We start from the raw sequence: 27360 nt of genomic DNA, 5'->3' as shown, positions 1-27360 counted from the left end.
GATAAGGAAGACCCAGAGACGGCCATACACGTCCGGTTATAGTTAAATTTGTGTCTAGGCTTAAAAGGAATACCATCATGTCAAACAGACGACAATTTAAAGGGACCTGCATCTTCTTAAATGAGGATTTAACTCAACCAGAAAGTACTCGTCGTGTATAAACATGTATATGCGTTAATGTATAAATAAAATCTTAGTGTAAAACAAGTGGGCATGGCTATATAAAAAAGTTTAGCTCCAATAATTATAATAGTAAAAATTAATTAAAACTGATATATTAAACATTAAATTTATCTTAATTTAAACGCATGCGTGTATAAATGTGTATGGGCGTTAAGATATATATACATGTATAGTTGTAAAACAGTAGGTAAGAATTACTAATGTGTATATACTCGGTCCATATAGACACATATTGTGTAGTAAAATAAATTTAACTGTCAGTGGTTAAACCTTTCACTCAGAAATTTAGCAGTACGTGAGAAATATCATCAATGTTCATAATCTGGTTGTAAGTTGTCTTCTGAACTAAATTGAAGCACGCTGTAGAGAAAGTTCTCAAATTGATTATGCATGTGTATTATACAAATTTATATTATACAAACTGAGAGTTTGAAGTTACTTGAAAATTTCGAAAAGACGCTTGAGAAAACAGTGCTTGCTGTAACGACTTAATTGTTTAAAAATAGAACAGCCAGAATATAATAGTACGATGGGGCTTTTCGATAAGGTAACACATTTTTACAGCACAGCTGTTATATTAAACTGTGTGTTTTTGTATTGCTTCAACTTTTAAGCATATTCAGATTTGTTGTTCGATGTTGTTGCATTTTTTATAAATTGTTTGCGACATCCACGTTGTATCGTTAATGAATTTACTTTCTTGAACTTTGTAAGAGAATACAGATATAATTTTGTTTTGTTTTTATTTTTTGTGTTTGCATTCTGTTGTATATTCATATTTTTTTCTGTAACAGAAATGAATTTCCTTTCTTGAACTTTGTAAGAGGATTTTTTTTCGTGTTTGCATTCTGTTGTATGTTTATAATATTTCTGTGACAGTAAATATTCAAAATGCTTCAGTAAGAAACTAAAAGTCTTGAATAAACCTCTTAATAATTCAATTTTAAATGTAATTTATATTCAAATAAAAATAAATTGTTTACTTTTACTAAAAATTCAAATTAGCTACCTTTCCTTTACATTGATACTAATGCAACAAAACAATTAACTTAATCCATTGCATAAAATAAAATGAACACTACAAAATATAACAGATAAATGCTTAAGTTGGTATTTCACATCTGGAAAAGCTGTTTTATCTCGATATATGAGGTGATACTTTACATGCTGAGTAGCCATAATGTAACATTTATTGTTAGAAACGTATTGTATGTATTAAAAGATCAAACGCTCTATGAAATTGCGCACGAATATACCATTGTAATAAGATGCACTACAACAGATGATAAAGTTTATCAAGAACAAAGATGTTAATATACATGATGCTGTACGTTTATGATATGTCTGTGACAGCAAATATTCAATGTATTTTAATAAGAAATTTCAACACGATAAAATATATATTATTAACTAATTTTAATATGGAATCTAGATTTAAATATAAATAAATTATTTACTTATACGAAAATTCAAATAAACTACATTTTACTTTACATTATTAGTAGTGTAACATCATATGTAAGTAAAAACATTGCATAACCTAAAATATGCCCTATACAAAATAACAACTACATGCCTAAATTATATACCATCGTGAAAACTTCAAATACCTATACATTTTTTATTGGAAAAATAACTAGAAACAATTTCTACAAAATCCCTACCAAGAAAATGGTGTGAAAAAGGTATAGATAGACCTTCGTTAAGCAACAGACATTATCATCTCTTTGTCCACTTTTGTTTTCGCAGTATGCCAAGGACAAAGGGACACTTAAAATGCGTATGCATAGTCTTTTTCTATTGTTGTTTTATTTTTCACATGTATTGTGTTTAATTTGTATGTTAACGATCCTTTTCTATGCTATCATTGTGTTTTTATTGTGTTTCTTTTCCCAATACAAACTTTTTCTACACTCATCTCACATATATATTGAATTACATCAAATAATTTGCAAAAAAGTTCACGTTTAAAAAAAAAGAGGCTTTTTGCGCGAGTAATTATTGTATTTACAAAATTGGACGATCAACGTTTTTGAGACCAAAATACAAAATGTCCTCTTTCTATCTCACTACAAAAACGCATTATGCGTTCACACAAAAATTGTTTTGCCATAAATACTATGCCACTATATAAACAATCATCCATGGAATCCTTAATATCAACAGTTAATGTTAGCGGTTTGAGCAATAAAAACAAAAGAATACACATTTTTGAATGGCTAAAGGGGTTAAATCACTCAATATACATGCTACAGGAGACCCATTTATCAAAAGATAATTTTGAAAAATGGAAACAGGATTGGCCCGGGAAATTCGTTTATAGTGGAAATAAAACAAACAGCGAAGGGGTTGGGATTTTTATTCATCCAAAAAGCAATATAGAAATTATCCAAAGCACAGAATTTATAGTGGGTCGATTGTTTTCTGCCGATATTAAAATTCAAAATAAAATCATCACATTAATTAACGTTTACGGACCAAACTCTGATGACACTTTTTAATACACTACAAAATTATCTGCTAAAGCACAATGAAAAATCATACATCGTAGGAGGAGATTTTAATACTGTCTTGAACACAGATATAGATAAGAAGAGTTGAAGCAATAAAACACATTCAAAATGCAGAAATATCTTGCTAAATACTATATCGACATGTGAACTAACAGATATTTGGAGAACAAAACACCCTGAAAAATTACAATATACATGGCATTCAAATACAAAACCACCAATACACTGTAGACAAGATTATTTCCTGATATCTGATAAATTATGTTACTTAATCAATATATGTAGCATAAAATCTGGATATAAAACCGACCATTCTCTAGTATATTTATCAATTAACGAATCTCTTTTAGGAAAAGGCCCAGGTTATTTCAAATTAAACAACTCTATTTTATTAGATATTGAATATCAAGAAAAGATTAAGATAAGTATAAACGATGTGGTAAATGCTAACCCAGACTCAAATCCAAATACAGTTTGGGAAATTATAAAAGGTACCGTACGAAATGAAACCATTAAATACACATCTTACAAAAAGAAACAAAACCAAATAGAAGATAAGAAATTGGAAGATGAGATTTGCCTGATCGAAAATCAAATGGTTTGCAATAATAATAATAACGATTATAGTAACAATACTAATACTTTTAATAATAATAATAATAATAATTTTTTTATACTAATAAAATTATAACAATAATAACAATAACGATGAGCTTTCAGAATTAATCAAACAAAAAAACTGAAATTAGAACAAATTTATGAAACAAAAATAAATGGTTCAATTCTAAGAGCTAAAGTTATCAAAATAGAAAACAATGAACATAACACAGCTTATTTCGCAAACCTAGAGAAGAAAAATGCCGAAAGAAAGACAATTAATACACTTCTCGAAAATGGTAAAACACTTAAAACGAAAAATGAAATCTTGGAAGCCGACGTAAGATACTATAAAAACCTTTATAAAAATGATTTACCAGAAGAAATAGACGACGACAACATTTTTCTCGGCACCGAAACTAAAACATTAACAAATGAAATCGTGTGTAGGAAAACTTAACGAGTATGAATGCGGAATTGCACTTTTAGAAATGAGTAGCAACAAAAGTCCAGGTTTCGATGGCCTAACAGTCGAATTTTATAAAATGTTTTGGAACACACCAAAGCACTATTATATAAATTCAATTAATTATTCGTTTGGTAAACACGAACTCACTAAATTGCAAAAACAAAGCATTATTACACTTCTACCTAACAAAGGAAAATATTTTGATTATATAGCAAACTGGAGACCTATATGTTTATTAAATACAGACTATAAAATTGCTACAAAAGCCATCGCGAACAGAATAAAAAAATTCTTACCTGAAATTATATCCTTTGACCAAACCGAATTTATGAAAAATCGATACATTGAAGAAAATGTCCGTTTGATATTTGATGTAATAGAACACTTAAATGCAACACAAAAACCTGGACTGTTATTTTTTTGCAGATTTTGAAAGAGCTTTCGACAGCTTAGACCATAAATTTACAATAAAATGTCTTAAGAAATTGAATTTTGGGTCAAACCTCATCCAGTGGGTCGAAGTTTTTTACACTAACATAAAAAGTATAATCATAAACAATGGCCATCTTTCAGAAAGTTTCGAAATACAGGAGTCAGACAAGGCTGCCCATTATCATCCTCATTATTTATTGTATGCTTGCAACTATTATCAAACTATATCGAGCAAAATAGCAAAATTAAAGGCATAAATGTATTGGACAAAGAAATAAAACAAACCTTTTTTGCCGATGACGCAACTTTTTTCCTTAATGGATGCGAGCAATCATTTAAACCATTAGTAGAAACCTTGACTGAATTTAAAAAGATATCAGGCCTTAACATTAAAACCGCGAAATCAACAATATTACGAATTGGATCCTTGAACAAAACCAACACCAAATTCTGCAATTTAAAGCCTTTTATTTGGACATCTGTCTCTTGTCTCTGTTTTGTCTCTTGTTTGTCTTGCCGATCTTTCAAATCTATGGTTACTGTGCATGTTTTTTGTTGTTTTACGTAGTACTAATTGTTTAAGTTTTAGATTTTATTGTTTCATTAATTGTCTTATAGCTATACACATAGGGTAGTTGTATAGTGTCTTGTTGATCTTTCTTATCTAGGGTTACTGTTCATGTTTTTACGTAGTACTTATAGTATAATAGAGTAGTTTAATAGTATAATTGAGTAGTTTTGATCGATTTCTTTTGAAACAGTGTTGCAAAATGTACTCGTATCTGCGATACGTCAAATGCTCTTATGTAAAGCGCCTTTGAACGTGCACTCTTGCATGAAAAGGGCGCTATATAAATCCGGTATAATAATAATAATAATAATAATAATAATAATAATATAATAGTTTCTTGTCAGTTAAAAAATAATAATTAAAATTAAAAAAAACAATGTTTTCTTTTGATGCACTGACAAAAACTACACTCAGATGTATTTAACTTTATTATGATGCTATTAAAATCTTTTGTATTTAAAATGAAATATAAAAAATGCATTCCAACTTTTCCTCACTTTAATGAATACCTAAATACGAGAATAAAAATTGAATCTGAGATTGCCCTCGTAAAAAATAAATATGAACAACACCAAAAAAATGGGTTCAATTCAGGTGATTCATACATTCTACAAAACATGAATAATGTTATTCAGACAAATGTTATGGCAAAACAATTTTTAAAAATTCCTTCTCAATAGAAAACAAATACTCAAAACAATTTGTTTACCACACACCTTGTTGTAAAACATATTCTTTTCCTTTTATTTTTCTAGATAAAAAACCTTCTGTTTCTTAAAAACAAATTAGTAATTTGATGTTTTGCGATAAATCACAAGGTTCTTTATATGACATTGACACTGTAAACATTGTTTAAAATGTATTCAGGCATACGCTAAATATTTGACATTTGTTAAAGTACAAAAAGGTACATTTTTCAAACACTTTCTTATGCATTTCGTTTATTTGGTTATTTTCGATGTATACAACATTGTAAAGAAATGTGAGAAATAAATGAGAAAAAAAAAGAAAATACTGTTTCCAGCATGCCTTACTAACAGGAACTTTGGAGGTCATAGTGCCTTGTTGGAAACTAACCTTTATGGTCACCGTTACGCAGCCTCCGGTCAATACTTCTTGTACAGATTTAGCTTTCTGGGAAAGTATGTGGACTCACAACTTATTTTAGAGGTCTTTGGCCGTTGGTCACTGCTTATTTCCATCCCTGTTTTGGAGGTTGGTAATATTCTAAGCGTTGTGAAAATTCCTCATAGTGCCATGTCTTTTACAATTTTCCGTCAGACAATGTTTCATGATCTTATTAGCTGCCAGTGTATCTCCTGACCAGACTGTGCTAATGCGCAGACTGGTCTGTAGCTATACTGACCATATAACATAAGACCCATGTTCGCATGATGTGGCTCAATTTATTTAGAGGATACGTTTTAATTAGCATAGCATGGTATCTATGATGTGCTTTAGTTTGTTACACATGCGTTAGAAATGTTTTAAACGCATTCATGTTCTCACAGTTTGTTATGTTGTCTTTTTGAACTATTACAAATGTTTTGTATTAGAATTATGCATATGTAAATATAATCTGTAATATTATTTGTTTTTAAAATTAAATATGTTCCATAAGCTTAATAAAACCTTAAAAAGACATTGTCATTATTTACTATAATTTCAGCCCATCGAGCACAACATGCTTATGGAGGGCTTTTGCGATTTCCTATTTTCCATCAGCCATAACTCGTGGTCAATATTTGCAATGTGAACACTGAAGACCAGGGTGCAGGATCACGTGACTTTGTTGGGTTCCCCCTTTTAAATTTAATGGATTTAAACACGACGGTTAGTGGTGCTTTGTTTCAAATATCTTTTTTAAACATTTTTTTCTTACGAATTTCAACTAGTGCATAAACGTCATCTTTTTATACTGCTTATGGAAATGTGAGCACAATATCAGAATTACTGTATTGAATAAGCCTGTGTTCTTGTTCAAAATTCTATTTGTACTACACGGTTATGATTCACGGAACGTAATATTCAGTCAACGATTTCAGACGTATTCAAGGATTTATTCTTATACTTTAAGACATCGGCACACACTGCAAGTAAAACTGTATTTATGCACTTACGATTTTTGCAAACGTTTTTAATAACTTGAGATATTTGCAAAAATAAAGTTCTTAACGGCGTGATTACATTCTGTCCAGCCCGTGTGTAAAACCCCTGAAAACCCCGTTGATTCTGCCGCCTGAAGACACGTGCATTTTCATAAAAATTGACAAAACATGTTGTCCGATGATGTTGTTTGGGGCGCTTTTTTATGAATAAGCTCGGCTCGACCTAGGCTGTTAAATGCATTTCTATGCATGCTTTTGGAAATGTGAGTATCTGATTCATTATCACTGTACACCCCAACTGGACTGATTCATTATCACTCTACTGCCCTAATGGGCTGATTCATGATCACTGTACACCCGAACTGGACTGATTCATTATTACTGTACACACCAACAGGACTGATTCATAATCACTGTACACCCCAACTGGACTGATTCATTATCACCTTACACACCAACACGGATTCTTTCATTTTCACTGTACAACCCAACTGGACTGATTCATGATCACTGTACCCCCAACTGAACTGATTCATTTTCACTGTACACCCCAACTGGACCGACCCATGATCACTGTACACCCAAATTGGACTGATTCATGAGCACTGTACACCGCAACTGGACTGGTTCATTATCACGGTACAGCCCAACTGGACTGATTCATTATAACTATAAACCCAACTGGACTGATTCATTATCACGGTACACCCCAACTGGACTGATTCATTTTATCACGGTACACCCCAACTGGACTGATCCATTATCACTAAGACCCCAACTGGACTGATTCACCGTTCTGGCAGCATGTGAGTTTTTGGACTGGTGTAGTTTCCTCCGGGTATTCTGGTATCCCCTGCATCACAAGACCTTGCCGAACATAAAGTATCTTTCACTAAACAAACACATGGCTGGACATTGCAGCTATAATTCAACATTCTTATCAACTTGCTTTACTCAGGTAAATTAATGTGAAAGAGTGCTAAGACTAGCCCAGGATTCTTATATAATGCAGCATCATTGAAATATACACACTTGTCTGATTAACAGAGTTAACCTTTGCATCGCATACACGCTATCATGCATATTTCGAGTGACTTTTTAACAGTTTGGCAAAATGACAATTTTATGTAACGCGAGGGCGCCACTGAGCGCTATGTGCGGCCTCGCATTACAATGTGCCTTTCGAAGCTCTCAGAAGGCCAATTACACATTCAATACAATATAACATTTATTTTTCCTCATGCTGCCTTATGATTATAGACTAAAAAATTATCCAGTCGCCACGAATATATACAATGCAAAAAACAGGTGAGAGTTGACATCAACGAAGCTTCTACGTTCAATGATTACACACTTTAATGAACCTGAACACTTTAATGAATCGTCACCCCAAGGACCTAGGTGAAACGTCCGCCACCTCGAACGACTTCCATAGACTCCGACCCTTTGAAGAACTTCTAAACTTGCAACAGGAGCTCTACAGCCCGGGCAGCACACTTGAAGTCATAGTCATCACCCTATGCTCCAGAATACTGTATTTAGAATACCGTACCTTTCTTTATGATGTCCCGCTCGCATCCGCTGAAGCAGTGACCAACTTGATGTTTATGTGTATTTTGAATTACAAGTATATGGTATGTATTTCACCTACTTATGTTTTATTGTTAAGTTTTACGTCTAAATTTATTTGATGTTAAAGTGCAGTATATATGTAATGTTAGGGATAAAGTTATATAATTGATATAGGGAAACAATATGATTTGAATTTTACTCAAACTGCTTTATTGATCGGTTCATAGTGAAGACTGTACTTATGCCTTGATTATGTGCTCTTCGCCCCAAGAGAGGTGTTAGTGGGGGTTCGAGTTGGATACAAGGGACGTCACCGATAGACTGCATCCCCATTTAACTTACCTCGCGGAAGACTGTTGGTTTGTATAGTTTAGTAACAACAGTGTAAAACAATAACTATTTACAGTAGACCCCACTAGTTGTGATTGGGACAGAAAACCACTTTCCTTTGCCAGCAAAATGTTTGTATTTCATGCAGTTATTAATATGGCAAAATGTTTTAATGCTTATAAAAAGAGGTAAGATAGCAAAAGGGATAGATGCTGATTTTTTTATTGGCAATATGAAGTAGGTCATGTCATCAGAACCGTCTGGTATCAGCCCCGCCGATTCTGCCTGCTCAACATATTTTATTATTTTCAACAGATTGTATATATATATATATAAGAGCATGAATTAACATAGCTCACAGATATTGAATTAATATCCACACGTTATGTACACTATCATAAAAGGTTGCACTAGGGGCATCGGAGCGATCAAGGTGCGCACTTTGCATCTTCCGGTGATGTATGGAAGTTTATTGAGTGAGTGATTTCCCCAATTGTCGTAGGGAGCTAGTCAAGGCTAAGTGGAAGAAGGAAAAAGGGAGGGTTTTGCGGAGTGAGTGAAATATAATTTTAATTATTTCTATATAACGGCGTTTTAAGTCAAATTTCATCGCTAAGTAAAAGAAACGGCTATAGTAAGTTACTCTGAAAACTGACATAAAGTTTGTTTGCGAAATCGGAGGCTGTTCTCGCAAGAAAACAAGCATTTGTAGAACAAAATTAACTTTATTAAAACGCAACTCAGAGGTTTTAGCGTGCAAATATAGGTCATTGTGCGTTTCTGTTTCAAACCTATACCAACCAACCAATATACTAGTATGATATAAAAACGCATAGAAATCGCCCCTGGTACGCTGCTTATCCAGACAGGTATGGCGTACCATTTGGGTCGAAAGTCAACAAGACCTACTAGGTAAAAAGAGAAATGCACGTCGACATACACTATGTACGTCGACGTACAAAAAGTGTACTTTGACGCACAAATATGAAATGCACTTCGAAGTATATATTTGTACGTCGAAGTACAATTTGTACGTCGACGTACATGTTTGTACTTCGACGTACAATTTTCTGAACAGCCAATCAAAGCAATCGTCTCTTGAGCAGCTTTTTCTTCAAATTTATTCATAATGAATGTTTAAAATCTCTTTTTTTAATTGAGTACAAAATGAATAAAAATATCAAAATAAAAAAAAAACAAAAAACAAAGAAGTTTCAAGTATTTAAAGCATTGAAATAGACTATATATCAATTTGAAAAAGATTCAATGACTATTATGTTACTTTTTTAAAATAAAATTATCAAGCATATTGTGAGTGGAGTATCAAGGTCCAGTGAATTACTGTGTAGGAAATTCCCAACGGTAACCAAACAGTTACCAAACGATTACGGGATTAAAAATGTATAAATACCTCCCTGGTTTGGTCGCATTTTGTGATAACTTTTATTTGCATAAGTCAGAGGTTAATTCCGCCACGCCAGGTCAATAAATACGCACAATATCTATGAGTTAGCGGTCGATAGTCGCATCATTTGGTATAAATAATAGTAATAATAATAATGTTCAATAAATACGCACAATTCTATGATTAGTGGTCGATAGTCGCATAATTTGGTATCCATAATAATAATAATAATAATAATGTTCAATGTCAAATATCTCTAAAAGCAACAGATGTAAGGCGTCTTCTGATTGGCTAACACTCAACGGTTTGTAAAACCTGTACGTCGAAGTACAATTTAGTACGTCGACGTACAAAAATGTACGTCGACGTACATTTCTCTTTTTACCTAGTAGGTCTTGTTGACTTTCGACAAAAATGGTACGCCATAGACAGGATTGTGCAGAACTCAGTACCATACTGATCGACGCCAAATACTTTAAAAAAGGAATCCCTCACGTTTAAGATAATTTGCAAATTAATGCGCTTCAAAGTTGCCGATTAAAGTCGCCTATCGTTTATAAGACGCTACTGTACACACGCAGACAAAAGAGACTATAACGTTGGTTTTGTAAATTATTTTATTTTGCAAATAAAAGGCATTAAAAGAAGCATTTGTTTTTCTTCTAAATTTTTTATGTTTGTATTAACGTTAAACCTTATGTCACACAGTTCAAAGATTTGAACAAATAGTTCGTGATGTTTCTTGTATTTTGGTTGCAGGACGAAATAGGTCATTCATAGAACAGCAGTTTACTCAGGACTTAGAATTGGTTAAACAATGGCTTATTGACAACAGGTTATCTTTGCACTTGGAAAACTGAATCAATCTTGTTTGGTTCCAAGCCAAAGGTCAAATCAAACAGTGATCTTAATATTACTTGCATTGGCCAAAGTATCAAATCTACTTCTTCGGTAAAATATGTTGCTGCCACATTAGATCAGAATCTTACAGGTGAAGCTATGGCCAGTTCCATAATCAATAAGGCTAATGCAAGGTTAAAATGTATGTATAGAAAGTCAGATTATCTTACAGTCCATACTTAAAGACTTTTGGTACTTTCTCTGATCCAATGTCATTTTGATTATGCCTGTTGCTCTTGTTATTATGGACTGACCAAATTCTGGAAGGACAAGCTACAAGTCACTCAAAATAAACTAATTAGATTCGTTCTTTATTCAGGTAATAAGTCACACATTGAACACAGTCATTTTAAGTCCCTCGGTTGGTTACATGTTAATATAAGAGTTGAGCAAATTACATTGTGTCATGTTTATAAATCACGGAAAGGTCAAAGTCCTGATTATATGGGTCAATATTTTAAACCTTTAGAAACTGCCCATTCTTACAATACAAGATCTAGAGAAAATGGATCTTTCCAGCTGCCACCAGCTAATGGCTTTGGATCTACGACATTTTCTTATGTAGGGTCTAACCTATGGAATTCGCTTCCAACTGATATAAGGAATCTGTCCAGCCTTGCTCAGTTTAAAAAAGCAACTAGAGCTCAATATTTTAATTTGTAAAGTTATTACCATTTTTAGTTATTTTTTTACTAGATGTTTTGCAATATAGTGAGATGATTTTGTAGGTAAATATTGTGCCAAGTTGTCTTGTGTTCCTGTCAGTGTTAATTAACATTGTAGTCATTTAAGTCTTTCATCTTTCAAGCTATTTTTTAATGAAGAAATTTATTTTTATATGTGCTTTTTGCTCCATATCTATCACTTTTTATTGTAAAATTTAGTGTAAAATAATTTTAAACCTCTCTTCGTCAGACCACTATTGAGGACCACAATGGAAATAAGGGGTGTATTCCCCTTTCTGGTGCTATCCTTGATATTGATGTGACTAATATGGTACATAATTAGACATTTTTTTATTAATAAATTATTTTTATAAGTCTTTATATGTATGCATTCTATTTATAAATCGATATGGTAAATTTTAATTGTATTGCTGTAACCATTATTGGTACCATGTTACTTGCACAATATTGAAATAAATCTATCTATCTTTCCGAAGTAGTCTAGTCGTAATTAGGTACTGCAGTTTCTTGTGATACTTACACCGAACAAAATATGTTAATACAGTTTAATTTCGCGATAATGAGTATGTTAATAGATCTTTGTTTTACAAAGCAATCTGTCGATTCCTGTTAAGAGAAAGTTGTTTTTTGCAAGGGCAATCAAGCGGAACGGCGGGATCGATTACTATTTTTGGACTAATTGGTCTATTTAGTTATTTAGTAGTCGCTTGCATTCCATCCCTTGTAAATGAAATATGCAAAATAAAAAAACCCCAAGAACATCAAAAACCAGAAACGCGCCGATCGCTGTCAGTAAACTCGATGTTTACTGTAATTTTTAAAATACATTAAACTATATCACATTTATATGTCATTGCCCCTCTTTGTTCGTTTTCAACGAATTGAAGAAAGATACGACGGCCTAAAGTTAGAACGGATTTCTACACAATATACAGCTAACGTTACACATTTCGAGGGTTTAGTTATGCTTTGAGTTTGGTTAATTATTATAAATTCGTGTCGTAAATGCATTGCAAAAAAGAGAATAATTAGAATAGTACAATCAGTAGATATGCATAAGAGCAAAGAATTGCAATGGTCAGGTGTGGACTATTACTATGCAATATTACTTCCATTAATATATAGTATCTATTTGTAAAAGATGATGCTGCGAACGGAGATCAAGGAAACTACTTCAGGCGAGCACGATTTTCTTGCATTATATGCTACATAAAAAAAGGTAAATAAATCTGGAATTTGATCTTTTTAATCCCTTTGATTTAAATGCCAATGTATGCATATTTAAAAAGAAGCATATTTAGTTTGTTATTTTTTTTTTGCAGCGTAGTCAAATACCTACAATAAATTAAGGTGTATATGTAGGGATTTGCTGTTAGCATGTATAGATGGCTGTGGCTGTTTGGTTAATGGCTTGTCCCCCACTTTTTGCCTCATCACTTTTTGCCTCATCAGCCTTTTTGTTTCTGCCCTGTAGACTGCCTCGAATCTGCCTCGAGTTGTTCAGTGTTGCGTCAAATGGGAGGCTGAAGTAGTCAGCTAGTTACTAAAAAATAATTATACTGTCGAACTCAATGGCACGATGATTGAATCGCTTGGTTGGTGGTTCTAAGGTCTCGGGATCATTGGCAACTTCCTCGACACTTAAACTGTTTCTTCTTGCATTGTCTTAAGGCGACGTTTCATGAGTAGTCCTGACCAAGAAATCAGTAATTGCAGATTTCCCAGAGACATGGACTTGTCGTTGCTTAGATCTTATCATAATATCATGCCCACAAACTAAATAAAAATAGTTGCAGGTATATAGCGTATTCCGTGAAAAAGAAATGTTGGATGCGAATACATTAACTGTTTGTGCTGTTAATGTATAGGCGCTGCTGAGACGATTGAAAAAAGTGGGCGAGAGCAATTAAAAGAGATGATTCACTCAATTAGTTTTAATTTAAACATCAATTCCTTACTACAACAACACAACATAGTTATTTTTTTAAACACCGCTAAAATAGTTGTAAACAATAAAAATAATATTGAGCATATGTTTAATTGCTCTTACGCCTCATGTTATGGTGATAATCGATCATGATTGACCAATTCTTGGGGACAAATACCACAATTGACTTCCTTAAAGATCCTTAAATAGTAAAAACGTATTATCTAAGCCCCTCATGAACACTCAGCTTATAAACGCAGGGGTATTTTGACTGGTCGGTGGCCGAATGCAAACATCACTCGGATAAGAACTTGCACGTTCTTAAGAATTTTTCATGCGTCGCGGCAACACGATCGGAAAAAAGCGCCACGGAAAAATTGAGTTTGAAGTTGGGGCATCGCGGGGCCGCTGTTCTAAAACCGCTTGGGGAAAATATATTGTTTCGTGTTAATTAAATGACAATAAAGCATTTTACTGATTTAACATTTAACTGTATTTATTTACATGTGTATAAGTCGTGTCGTGGTTGAGGATTTACGTATATTGTCTGCGGATTGGAAAGTTGAAGTCCATGAGGCTGATAAATGTCCTTCTTGTGACCTCCCAGTTGCCAGAGGGACTTCATATCCACTATGTTACGATTACAATTATTTCTTGTATCATTATTGTTTCTTTTCGTTCAAAATATTTATAGTCTTACCTTGCAACCTCAATTGTACAAAATTAAGTCATGCTGTGTACTAAAAAATAACAAAATTACCTATTTTAAGTCCTACTTGGCATAATGTTAAGTTTATAGAGGTATTATATGGAATCTTCATGTCCGAATATTAAGTTTATTTTCGCTTAAAGCAAAAATACGTTTTTAAACATCCATTTACTGGTATTTGGTAGCAGCTGATGCTCTTACATTTAATTACATGAAAACTTGAAAATGTATATTGTAATATAATTTTTCCGTGGGAACCAAACTGTGTGTTGCTACCGTTTTGAAATGTGACCGCATTGATCCATATAAAATCACAGCTTCCGGTGACATCAAAACAAAGAAGAAAACAGTGTTATAAATGACCAACATAAACTTGAGGTTGATAAATGCTATGGGATTTAAACACTGCTAGTCGCTAGTTTAAAGTAGTATTTTCACTGAAGAACAAATATATTTCCAATATGAGTAATTGATAAGCGAACGACATTTATGCGGGTCAGACCGGTCCATAACCTTCTGGCTTGACCGCCAAGACCATGACAGGGATCGGCGCGTTTCTGGTTTTTGATGTTCTTGGGGTTTTTTTATTTTGCATATTTCATTTACAAGGGATGGAATGCAAGCGACTACTAAATAACTAAATAGACCAATTAGTCCAAAAATAGTAATCGATCCCTCCGTTCCGCTTGATTGCCCTTGCAAAAAACAACTTTCTCTTAACAGGAATCGACAGATTGCTTTGTAAAACAAAGATCTATTAACATACTCATTATCGCGAAATTAAACTGTATTAACATATTTTGTTCGGTGTAAGTATCACAAGAAACTGCAGTACCTAATTACGACTAGACTACTTCGGAAAGATAGATAGATTTATTTCAATATTGTGCAAGTAACATGGTACCAATAATGGTTACAGCAATACAATTAAAATTTACCATATCGATTTATAAATAGAATGCATACATATAAAGACTTATAAAAATAATTTATTAATAAAAAAATGTCTAATTATGTACCATATTAGTCACATCAATATCAAGGATAGCACCAGAAAGGGGAATACACCCCTTATTTCCATTGTGGTCCTCAATAGTGGTCTGACGAAGAGAGGTTTAAAATTATTTTACACTAAATTTTACAATAAAAAGTGATAGATATGGAGCAAAAAGCACATATAAAAATAAATTTCTTCATTAAAAAATAGCTTGAAAGATGAAAGACTTAAATGACTACAATGTTAATTAACACTGACAGGAACACAAGACAACTTGGCACAATATTTACCTACAAAATCATCTCACTATATTGCAAAACATCTAGTAAAAAAATAACTAAAAATGGTAATAACTTTACAAATTAAAATATTGAGCTCTAGTTGCTTTTTTAAACTGAGCAAGGCTGGACAGATTCCTTATATCAGTTGGAAGCGAATTCCATAGGTTAGACCCTACATAAGAAAATGTCATAGATCCAAAGCCATTAGCTGGTGGCAGCTGGAAAGATCCATTTTCTCTAGATCTTGTATTGTAAGAATGGGCAGTTTCTAAAGGTTTAAAATATTGACCCATATAATCAGGACTTTGACCTTTCCGTGATTTATAAACATGACACAATGTAATTTGCTCAACTCTTATATTAACATGTAACCAACCGAGGGACTTAAAATGACTGTGTTCAATGTGTGACTTATTACCTGAATAAAGAACGAATCTAATTAGTTTATTTTGAGTGACCTGTAGCTTGTCCTTCCAGAATTTGGTCAGTCCATAATAACAAGAGCAACAGGCATAATCAAAATGACATTGGATCAGAGAAAGTACCAAAAGTCTTTAAGTATGGACTGTAAGATAATCTGACTTTCTATACATACATTTTAACCTTGCATTAGCCTTATTGATTATGGAACTGGCCATAGCTTCACCTGTAAGATTCTGATCTAATGTGGCAGCAACATATTTTACCGAAGAAGTAGATTTGATACTTTGGCCAATGCAAGTAATATTAAGATCACTGTTTGATTTGACCTTTGGCTTGGAACCAAACAAGATTGATTCAGTTTTCCAAGTGCAAAGATAACCTGTTGTCAATAAGCCATTGTTTAACCAATTCTAAGTCCTGAGTAAACTGCTGTTCTATGAATGACCTATTTCGTCCTGCAACCAAAATACAAGAAACATCACGAACTATTTGTTCAAATCTTTGAACTGTGTGACATAAGGTTTAACGTTAATACAAACATAAAAAATTTAGAAGAAAAACAAATGCTTCTTTTAATGCCTTTTATTTGCAAAATAAAATAATTTACAAAACCAACGTTATAGTCTCTTTTGTCTGCGTGTGTACAGTAGCGTCTTATAAACGATAGGCGACTTTAATCGGCAACTTTGAAGCGCATTAATTTGCAAATTATCTTAAACGTGAGGGATTCCTTTTTTAAAGTATTTGGCGTCGATCAGTATGGTACTGAGTTCTGCACAATCCTGTCTATGGCGTACCATTTTTGTCGAAAGTCAACAAGACCTACTAGGTAAAAAGAGAAATGTACGTCGACGTACATTTTTGTACGTCGACGTACTAAATTGTACTTCGACGTACAGGTTTTACAAACCGTTGAGTGTTAGCCAATCAGAAGACGCCTTACATCTGTTGCTTTTAGAGATATTTGACATTGAACATTATTATTATTATTATTATGGATACCAAATTATGCGACTATCGACCACTAATCATAGAATTGTGCGTATTTATTGAACATTATTATTATTACTATTATTTATACCAAATGATGCGACTATCGACCGCTAACTCATAGATATTGTGCGTATTTATTGACCTGGCGTGGCGGAATTAACCTCTGACTTATGCAAATAAAAGTTATCACAAAATGCGACCAAACCAGGGAGGTATTTATACATTTTTAATCCCGTAATCGTTTGGTAACTGTTTGGTTACCGTTGGGAATTTCCTACACAGTAATTCACTGGACCTTGATACTCCACTCACAATATGCTTGATAATTTTATTTTAAAAAAGTAACATAATAGTCATTGAATCTTTTTCAAATTGATATATAGTCTATTTCAATGCTTTAAATACTTGAAACTTCTTTGTTTTTTTTTTTTTTTTATTTTGATATTTTTATTCATTTTGTACTCAATTAAAAAAAGAGATTTTAAACATTCATTATGAATAAATTTGAAGAAAAAGCTGCTCAAGAGACGATTGCTTTGATTGGCTGTTCAGAAAATTGTACGTCGAAGTACAAACATGTACGTCGACGTACAAATTGTACTTTGACGTACAAATATATACTTCGAAGTGCATTTCATATTTGTGCGTCAAAGTACACTTTTTGTACGTCGACGTACATAGTGTATGTCGACGTGCATTTCTCTTTTTACCTAGTAGGTCTTGTTGACTTTCGACGCAAATGGTACGCCATACCTGTCTGGATAAGCAGCGTACCAGGGGCGATTTCTATGCGTTTTTATATCATACTAGTATATTGGTTGGTTGGTATAGGTTTGAAACAGAAACGCACAATGACCTATATTTGCACGCTAAAACCTCTGAGTTGCGTTTTAATAAAGTTAATTTTGTTCTACAAATGCTTGTTTTCTTGCGAGAACAGCCTCCGATTTCGCAAACAAACTTTATGTCAGTTTTCAGAGTAACTTACTATAGCCGTTTCTTTTACTTAGCGATGAAATTTGACTTAAAACGCCGTTATATAGAAATAATTAAAATTATATTTCACTCACTCCGCAAAACCCTCCCTTTTTCCTTCTTCCACTTAGCCTTGACTAGCTCCCTACGACAATTGGGGAAATCACTCACTCAATAAACTTCCATACATCACCGGAAGATGCAAAGTGCGCACCTTGATCGCTCCGATGCCCCTAGTGCAACCTTTTATGATAGTGTACATAACGTGTGGATATTAATTCAATATCTGTGAGCTATGTTAATTCATGCTCTTATATATATATATATACAATCTGTTGAAAATAATAAAATATGTTGAGCAGGCAGAATCGGCGGGGCTGATACCAGACGGTTCTGATGACATGACCTACTTCATATTGCCAATAAAAAAATCAGCATCTATCCCTTTTGCTATCTTACCTCTTTTTATAAGCATTAAAACATTTTGCCATATTAATAACTGCATGAAATACAAACATTTTGCTGGCAAAGGAAAGTGGTTTTCTGTCCCAATCACAACTAGTGGGGTCTACTGTAAATAGTTATTGTTTTACACTGTTGTTACTAAACTATACAAACCAACAGTCTTCCGCGAGGTAAGTTAAATGGGGATGCAGTCTATCGGTGACGTCCCTTGTATCCAACTCGAACCCCCACTAACACCTCTCTTGGGGCGAAGAGCACATAATCAAGGCATAAGTACAGTCTTCACTATGAACCGATCAATAAAGCAGTTTGAGTAAAATTCAAATCATATTGTTTCCCTATATCAATTATATAACTTTATCCCTAACATTACATATATACTGCACTTTAACATCAAATAAATTTAGACGTAAAACTTAACAATAAAACATAAGTAGGTGAAATACATACCATATACTTGTAATTCAAAATACACATAAACATCAAGTTGGTCACTGCTTCAGCGGATGCGAGCGGGACATCATAAAGAAAGGTACGGTATTCTAAATACAGTATTCTGGAGCATAGGGTGATGACTATGACTTCAAGTGTGCTGCCCGGGCTGTAGAGCTCCTGTTGCAAGTTTAGAAGTTCTTCAAAGGGTCGGAGTCTATGGAAGTCGTTCGAGGTGGCGGACGTTTCACCTAGGTCCTTGGGGTGACGATTCATTAAAGTGTTCAGGTTCATTAAAGTGTGTAATCATTGAACGTAGAAGCTTCGTTGATGTCAACTCTCACCTGTTTTTTGCATTGTATATATTCGTGGCGACTGGATAATTTTTTAGTCTATAATCATAAGGCAGCATGAGGAAAAATAAATGTTATATTGTATTGAATGTGTAATTGGCCTTCTGAGAGCTTCGAAAGGCACATTGTAATGCGAGGCCGCACATAGCGCTCAGTGGCGCCCTCGCGTTACATAAAATTGTCATTTTGCCAAACTGTTAAAAAGTCACTCGAAATATGCATGATAGCGTGTATGCGATGCAAAGGTTAACTCTGTTAATCAGACAAGTGTGTATATTTCAATGATGCTGCATTATATAAGAATCCTGGGCTAGTCTTAGCACTCTTTCACATTAATTTACCTGAGTAAAGCAAGTTGATAAGAATGTTGAATTATAGCTGCAATGTCCAGCCATGTGTTTGTTTAGTGAAAGATACTTTATGTTCGGCAAGGTCTTGTGATGCAGGGGATACCAGAATACCCGGAGGAAACTACACCAGTCCAAAAACTCACATGCTGCCAGAACGGTGAATCAGTCCAGTTGGTGTCTTAGTGATAATGGATCAGTCCAGTTGGGGTGTACCGTGATAAAATGAATCAGTCCAGTTGGGGTGTACCGTGATAATGAATCAGTCCAGTTGGGTTTATAGTTATAATGAATCAGTCCAGTTGGGCTGTACCGTGATAATGAACCAGTCCAGTTGCGGTGTACAGTGCTCATGAATCAGTCCAATTTGGGTGTACAGTGATCATGGGTCGGTCCAGTTGGGGTGTACAGTGAAAATGAATCAGTTCAGTTGGGGGTACAGTGATCATGAATCAGTCCAGTTGGGTTGTACAGTGAAAATGAAAGAGTCCGTGTTGGTGTGTAAGGTGATAATGAATCAGTCCAGTTGGGGTGTACAGTGATTATGAATCAGTCCTGTTGGTGTGTACAGTAATAATGAATCAGTCCAGTTCGGGTGTACAGTGATCATGAATCAGCCCATTAGGGCAGTAGAGTGATAATGAATCAGTCCAGTTGGGGTGTACAGTGATAATGAATCAGATACTCACATTTCCAAAAGCATGCATAGAAATGCATTTAACAGCCTAGGTCGAGCCGAGCTTATTCATAAAAAAGCGCCCCAAACAACATCATCGGACAACATGTTTTGTCAATTTTTATGAAAATGCACGTGTCTTCAGGCGGCAGAATCAACGGGGTTTTCAGGGGTTTTACACACGGGCTGGACAGAATGTAATCACGCCGTTAAGAACTTTATTTTTGCAAATATCTCAAGTTATTAAAAACGTTTGCAAAAATCGTAAGTGCATAAATACAGTTTTACTTGCAGTGTGTGCCGATGTCTTAAAGTATAAGAATAAATCCTTGAATACGTCTGAAATCGTTGACTGAATATTACGTTCCGTGAATCATAACCGTGTAGTACAAATAGAATTTTGAACAAGAACACAGGCTTATTCAATACAGTAATTCTGATATTGTGCTCACATTTCCATAAGCAGTATAAAAAGATGACGTTTATGCACTAGTTGAAATTCGTAAGAAAAAAATGTTTAAAAAAGATATTTGAAACAAAGCACCACTAACCGTCGTGTTTAAATCCATTAAATTTAAAAGGGGGAACCCAACAAAGTCACGTGATCCTGCACCCTGGTCTTCAGTGTTCACATTGCAAATATTGACCACGAGTTATGGCTGATGGAAAATAGGAAATCGCAAAAGCCCTCCATAAGCATGTTGTGCTCGATGGGCTGAAATTATAGTAAATAATGACAATGTCTTTTTAAGGTTTTATTAAGCTTATGGAACATATTTAATTTTAAAAACAAATAATAATACAGATTATATTTACATATGCATAATTCTAATACAAAACATTTGTAATAGTTCAAAAAGACAACATAACAAACTGTGAGAACATGAATGCGTTTAAAACATTTCTAACGCATGTGTAACAAACTAAAGCACATCATAGATACCATGCTATGCTAATTAAAACGTATCCTCTAAATAAATTGAGCCACATCATGCGAACATGGGTCTTATGTTATATGGTCAGTATAGCTACAGACCAGTCTGCGCATTAGCACAGTCTGGTCAGGAGATACACTGGCAGCTAATAAGATCATGAAACATTGTCTGACGGAAAATTGTAAAAGACATGGCACTATGAGGAATTTTCACAACGCTTAGAATATTACCAACCTCCAAAACAGGGATGGAAATAAGCAGTGACCAACGGCCAAAGACCTCTAAAATAAGTTGTGAGTCCACATACTTTCCCAGAAAGCTAAATCTGTACAAGAAGTATTGACCGGAGGCTGCGTAACGGTGACCATAAAGGTTAGTTTCCAACAAGGCACTATGACCTCCAAAGTTCCTGTTAGTAAGGCATGCTGGAAACAGTATTTTCTTTTTTTTTCTCATTTATTTCTCACATTTCTTTACAATGTAGTATACATCGAAAATAACCAAATAAACGAAATGCATAAGAAAGTGTTTGAAAAATGTACCTTTTTGTACTTTAACAAATGTCAAATATTTAGCGTATGCCTGAATACATTTTAAACAATGTTTACAGTGTCAATGTCATATAAAGAACCTTGTGATTTATCGCAAAACATCAAATTACTAATTTGTTTTTAAGAAACAGAAGGTTTTTTATCTAGAAAAATAAAAGGAAAAGAATATGTTTTACAACAAGGTGTGTGGTAAACAAATTGTTTTGAGTATTTGTTTTCTATTGAGAAGGAATTTTTAAAAATTGTTTTGCCATAACATTTGTCTGAATAACATTATTCATGTTTTGTAGAATGTATGAATCACCTGAATTGAACCCATTTTTTTGGTGTTGTTCATATTTATTTTTTACGAGGGCAATCTCAGATTCAATTTTTATTCTCGTATTTAGGTATTCATTAAAGTGAGGAAAAGTTGGAATGCATTTTTTATATTTCATTTTAAATACAAAAGATTTTAATAGCATCATAATAAAGTTAAATACATCTGAGTGTAGTTTTTGTCAGTGCATCAAAAGAAAACATTGTTTTTTTTAATTTTAATTATTATTTTTTAACTGACAAGAAACTATTATATTATTATTATTATTATTATTATTATTATTATTATACCGGATTTATATAGCGCCCTTTTCATGCAAGAGTGCACGTTCAAAGGCGCTTTACATAAGAGCATTTGACGTATCGCAGATACGAGTACATTTTGCAACACTGTTTCAAAAGAAATCGATCAAAACTACTCAATTATACTATTAAACTACTCTATTATACTATAAGTACTACGTAAAAACATGAACAGTAACCCTAGATAAGAAAGATCAACAAGACACTATACAACTACCCTATGTGTATAGCTATAAGACAATTAATGAAACAATAAAATCTAAAACTTAAACAATTAGTACTACGTAAAACAACAAAAAACATGCACAGTAACCATAGATTTGAAAGATCGGCAAGACAAACAAGAGACAAAACAGAGACAAGAGACAGATGTCCAAATAAAAGGCTTTAAATTGCAGAATTTGGTGTTGGTTTTGTTCAAGGATCCAATTCGTAATATTGTTGATTTCGCGGTTTTAATGTTAAGGCCTGATATCTTTTTAAATTCAGTCAAGGTTTCTACTAATGGTTTAAATGATTGCTCGCATCCATTAAGGAAAAAAGTTGCGTCATCGGCAAAAAAGGTTTGTTTTATTTCTTTGTCCAATACATTTATGCCTTTAATTTTGCTATTTTGCTCGATATAGTTTGATAATAGTTGCAAGCATACAATAAATAATGAGGATGATAATGGGCAGCCTTGTCTGACTCCTGTATTTCGAAACTTTCTGAAAGATGGCCATTGTTTATGATTATACTTTTTATGTTAGTGTAAAAAACTTCGACCCACTGGATGAGGTTTGACCCAAAATTCAATTTCTTAAGACATTTTATTGTAAATTTATGGTCTAAGCTGTCGAAAGCTCTTTCAAAATCTGCAAAAAAATAACAGTCCAGGTTTTTGTGTTGCATTTAAGTGTTCTATTACATCAAATATCAAACGGACATTTTCTTCAATGTATCGATTTTTCATAAATTCGGTTTGGTCAAAGGATATAATTTCAGGTAAGAATTTTTTTATTCTGTTCGCGATGGCTTTTGTAGCAATTTTATAGTCTGTATTTAATAAACATATAGGTCTCCAGTTTGCTATATAATCAAAATATTTTCCTTTGTTAGGTAGAAGTGTAATAATGCTTTGTTTTTGCAATTTAGTGAGTTCGTGTTTACCAAACGAATAATTAATTGAATTTATATAATAGTGCTTTGGTGTGTTCCAAAACATTTTATAAAATTCGACTGTTAGGCCATCGAAACCTGGACTTTTGTTGCTACTCATTTCTAAAAGTGCAATTCCGCATGTTTACTGTAATTTTTAAAATACATTAAACTATATCACATTTATATGTCATTGCCCCTCTTTGTTCGTTTTCAACGAATTGAAGAAAGATACGACGGCCTAAAGTTAGAACGGATTTCTACACAATATACAGCTAACGTTACACATTTCGAGGGTTTAGTTATGCTTTGAGTTTGGTTAATTATTATAAATTCGTGTCGTAAATGCATTGCAAAAAAGAGAATAATTAGAATAGTACAATCAGTAGATATGCATAAGAGCAAAGAATTGCAATGGTCAGGTGTGGACTATTACTATGCAATATTACTTCCATTAATATATAGTATCTATTTGTAAAAGATGATGCTGCGAACGGAGATCAAGGAAACTACTTCAGGCGAGCACGATTTTCTTGCATTATATGCTACATAAAAAAAGGTAAATAAATCTGGAATTTGATCTTTTTAATCCCTTTGATTTAAATGCCAATGTATGCATATTTAAAAAGAAGCATATTTAGTTTGTTATTTTTTTTTGCAGCGTAGTCAAATACCTACAATAAATTAAGGTGTATATGTAGGGATTTGCTGTTAGCATGTATAGATGGCTGTGGCTGTTTGGTTAATGGCTTGTCCCCCACTTTTTGCCTCATCACTTTTTGCCTCATCAGCCTTTTTGTTTCTGCCCTGTAGACTGCCTCGAATCTGCCTCGAGTTGTTCAGTGTTGCGTCAAATGGGAGGCTGAAGTAGTCAGCTAGTTACTAAAAAATAATTATACTGTCGAACTCAATGGCACGATGATTGAATCGCTTGGTTGGTGGTTCTAAGGTCTCGGGATCATTGGCAACTTCCTCGACACTTAAACTGTTTCTTCTTGCATTGTCTTAAGGCGACGTTTCATGAGTAGTCCTGACCAAGAAATCAGTAATTGCAGATTTCCCAGAGACATGGACTTGTCGTTGCTTAGATCTTATCATAATATCATGCCCACAAACTAAATAAAAATAGTTGCAGGTATATAGCGTATTCCGTGAAAAAGAAATGTTGGATGCGAATACATTAACTGTTTGTGCTGTTAATGTATAGGCGCTGCTGAGACGATTGAAAAAAGTGGGCGAGAGCAATTAAAGGGATCTTTTCACGCTTTGGTAAATTGACAAAATTGAAAAAAAATTGTTTCAGATTCGTAAGTTTTCGTTTTAGTTATGATATTTGTGAGGAAACAGTAATACTGAACATTAACCATGCTCTAATATAGCCATTATATGCATCTTTTGACGATTTTAAAACCTAAAAATTATAAAGCGTTGCAACGCGAAACGATTGAATAATTTGGAGAGTTCTGTTTTTGTCGTTAAATTTTGTGAAACTACGAAGATTGCTTATATAAGGTATAAAATACATCAAGAATGTGAACTCGGCGGAATAGCTCAGTAGGCTAAAGCGTTTTTACTTCAGGACTCTGGCAGGACTCCAGGGGTCACTGGTTCGAAACCTGCTCCGGGCAATGTTCTTTTCCTTTTTTTATTTTTTTTCTTAATTTTTTACTGGAGCTTTAACGATCCAATGTTTACATTTATCAATATAAAGCATTTAATGAATAAGTTAAAAAAATGCCAAAATCTGTGAAAAGGCCCCTTTAAAAGAGATGATTCACTCAATTAGTTTTAATTTAAACATCAATTCCTTACTACAACAACACAACATAGTTATTTTTTTAAACACCGCTAAAATAGTTGTAAACAATAAAAATAATATTGAGCATATGTTTAATTGCTCTTACGCCTCATGTTATGGTGATAATCGATCATGATTGACCAATTCTTGGGGACAAATACCACAATTGACTTCCTTAAAGATCCTTAAATAGTAAAAACGTATTATCTAAGCCCCTCATGAACACTCAGCTTATAAACGCAGGGGTATTTTGACTGGTCGGTGGCCGAATGCAAACATCACTCGGATAAGAACTTGCACGTTCTTAAGAATTTTTCATGCGTCGCGGCAACACGATCGGAAAAAAGCGCCACGGAAAAATTGAGTTTGAAGTTGGGGCATCGCGGGGCCGCTGTTCTAAAACCGCTTGGGGAAAATATATTGTTTCGTGTTAATTAAATGACAATAAAGCATTTTACTGATTTAACATTTAACTGTATTTATTTACATGTGTATAAGTCGTGTCGTGGTTGAGGATTTACGTATATTGTCTGCGGATTGGAAAGTTGAAGTCCATGAGGCTGATAAATGTCCTTCTTGTGACCTCCCAGTTGCCAGAGGGACTTCATATCCACTATGTTACGATTACAATTATTTCTTGTATCATTATTGTTTCTTTTCGTTCAAAATATTTATAGTCTTACCTTGCAACCTCAATTGTACAAAATTAAGTCATGCTGTGTACTAAAAAATAACAAAATTACCTATTTTAAGTCCTACTTGGCATAATGTTAAGTTTATAGAGGTATTATATGGAATCTTCATGTCCGAATATTAAGTTTATTTTCGCTTAAAGCAAAAATGCGTTTTTAAACATCCATTTACTGGTATTTGGTAGCAGCTGATGCTCTTACATTTAATTACATGAAAACTTGAAAATGTATATTGTAATATAATTTTTCCGTGGGAACCAAACTGTGTGTTGCTACCGTTTTGAAATGTGACCGCATTGATCCATATAAAATCCCAGCTTCCGGTGACATCAAAACAAAGAAGAAAACAGTGTTATAAATGACCAACATAAACTTGAGGTTGATAAATGCTATGGGATTTAAACACTGCTAGTCGCTAGTTTAAAGTAGTATTTTCACTGAAGAACAAATATATTTCCAATATGAGTAATTGATAAGCGAACGACATTTATGCGGGTCAGACCGGTCCATAGGCATAACCTTCTGGCTTGACCGCCAAGACCATGACAGGGTTTTGTTATTTGTTTCATATGAAACATCGCCCGTAAACAGCAAAAATTGATTTAAACATGTTCAAGGTGTTTAATAAATTAAGCAATTTACTGCATGATTATACTTTTTGAAAAAGAAGAATTTCAAATTTACAGTTAAATATGTATTCTTGGACATGACAATATAAACTGCATTTAAATAGGCTATGTTTTGACAAAAAACTGGCTAGACTTAGCTCGGAGTAGTAATCTGTTTCATGTACAATTGTCTCATAGTATCGGCCCTTCTGATTGGCTGCTAAGATTTGTTTCTTTCTATGTGCATGTGCTTGTTCTAAAAAAAGTAACTTAATGGAATCAAAGCGCTAAAGGCACTAAAGTTGTTCTTTATTGCATAATTTAAGACACAACTCATTTTTCAAAATTAATCGCAAGTTTTAAATGAACACCCACCATTTAAATTTATTAAGAGTGTGTCATAACGCACGGGTTGAGATTTGTGTGTATTTTTTTATCATCCTATTTATTTTATAAAGATAGCTTAGACAAAATACACTACGCGACCCGTGATTTTTGCCTAATTTGTGAAGTCAAGGCGGTCATTTTGCTTTTTGGGTGGAAAATCACCGCGATTTCACGTGACTCGTCACTCCGACGTCGCGCGAGAGCAAGACAATCTTCGCGCTAAATCCCCTCAATGTTGTGGTGATTCGCTGCAATTCGCCGCAATTTGCTGTGATCGCAGTGACAAC

The 27360-nt window shown here is 33.6% G+C and overlaps 2 protein-coding genes across 4 annotated transcripts in view; both read left to right on the top strand.

The window, feature by feature from the left end:
• Positions 1–27360, top strand: part of LOC127864553 (uncharacterized) — a 94321-nt gene that overhangs the window by 39619 nt on the left and 27342 nt on the right. The gene's annotated exons all lie outside the window — the stretch shown is intronic.
• LOC127864552 (zinc finger protein 227-like) overlaps positions 26377–27360 on the top strand; it is a 174796-nt gene continuing 173812 nt past the window's right edge. For all 3 annotated transcript variants that reach the window (XM_052404291.1, XM_052404293.1, XM_052404292.1), the window contains exon 1: positions 26377–26456. The gene's annotated coding sequence lies outside the window, so the exon portion shown is untranslated. The remainder of the gene's footprint in view (positions 26457–27360) is intronic.

The sequence above is a fragment of the Dreissena polymorpha genome, chromosome 1, assembly GCF_020536995.1.
Source record: "Dreissena polymorpha isolate Duluth1 chromosome 1, UMN_Dpol_1.0, whole genome shotgun sequence".
In the NCBI taxonomy this organism is placed as follows: domain Eukaryota; kingdom Metazoa; phylum Mollusca; class Bivalvia; order Myida; family Dreissenidae; genus Dreissena; species Dreissena polymorpha.
Note: the sequence above shows the minus strand (reverse complement) of the source record. Positions and strands in the feature narration are given on the sequence as shown.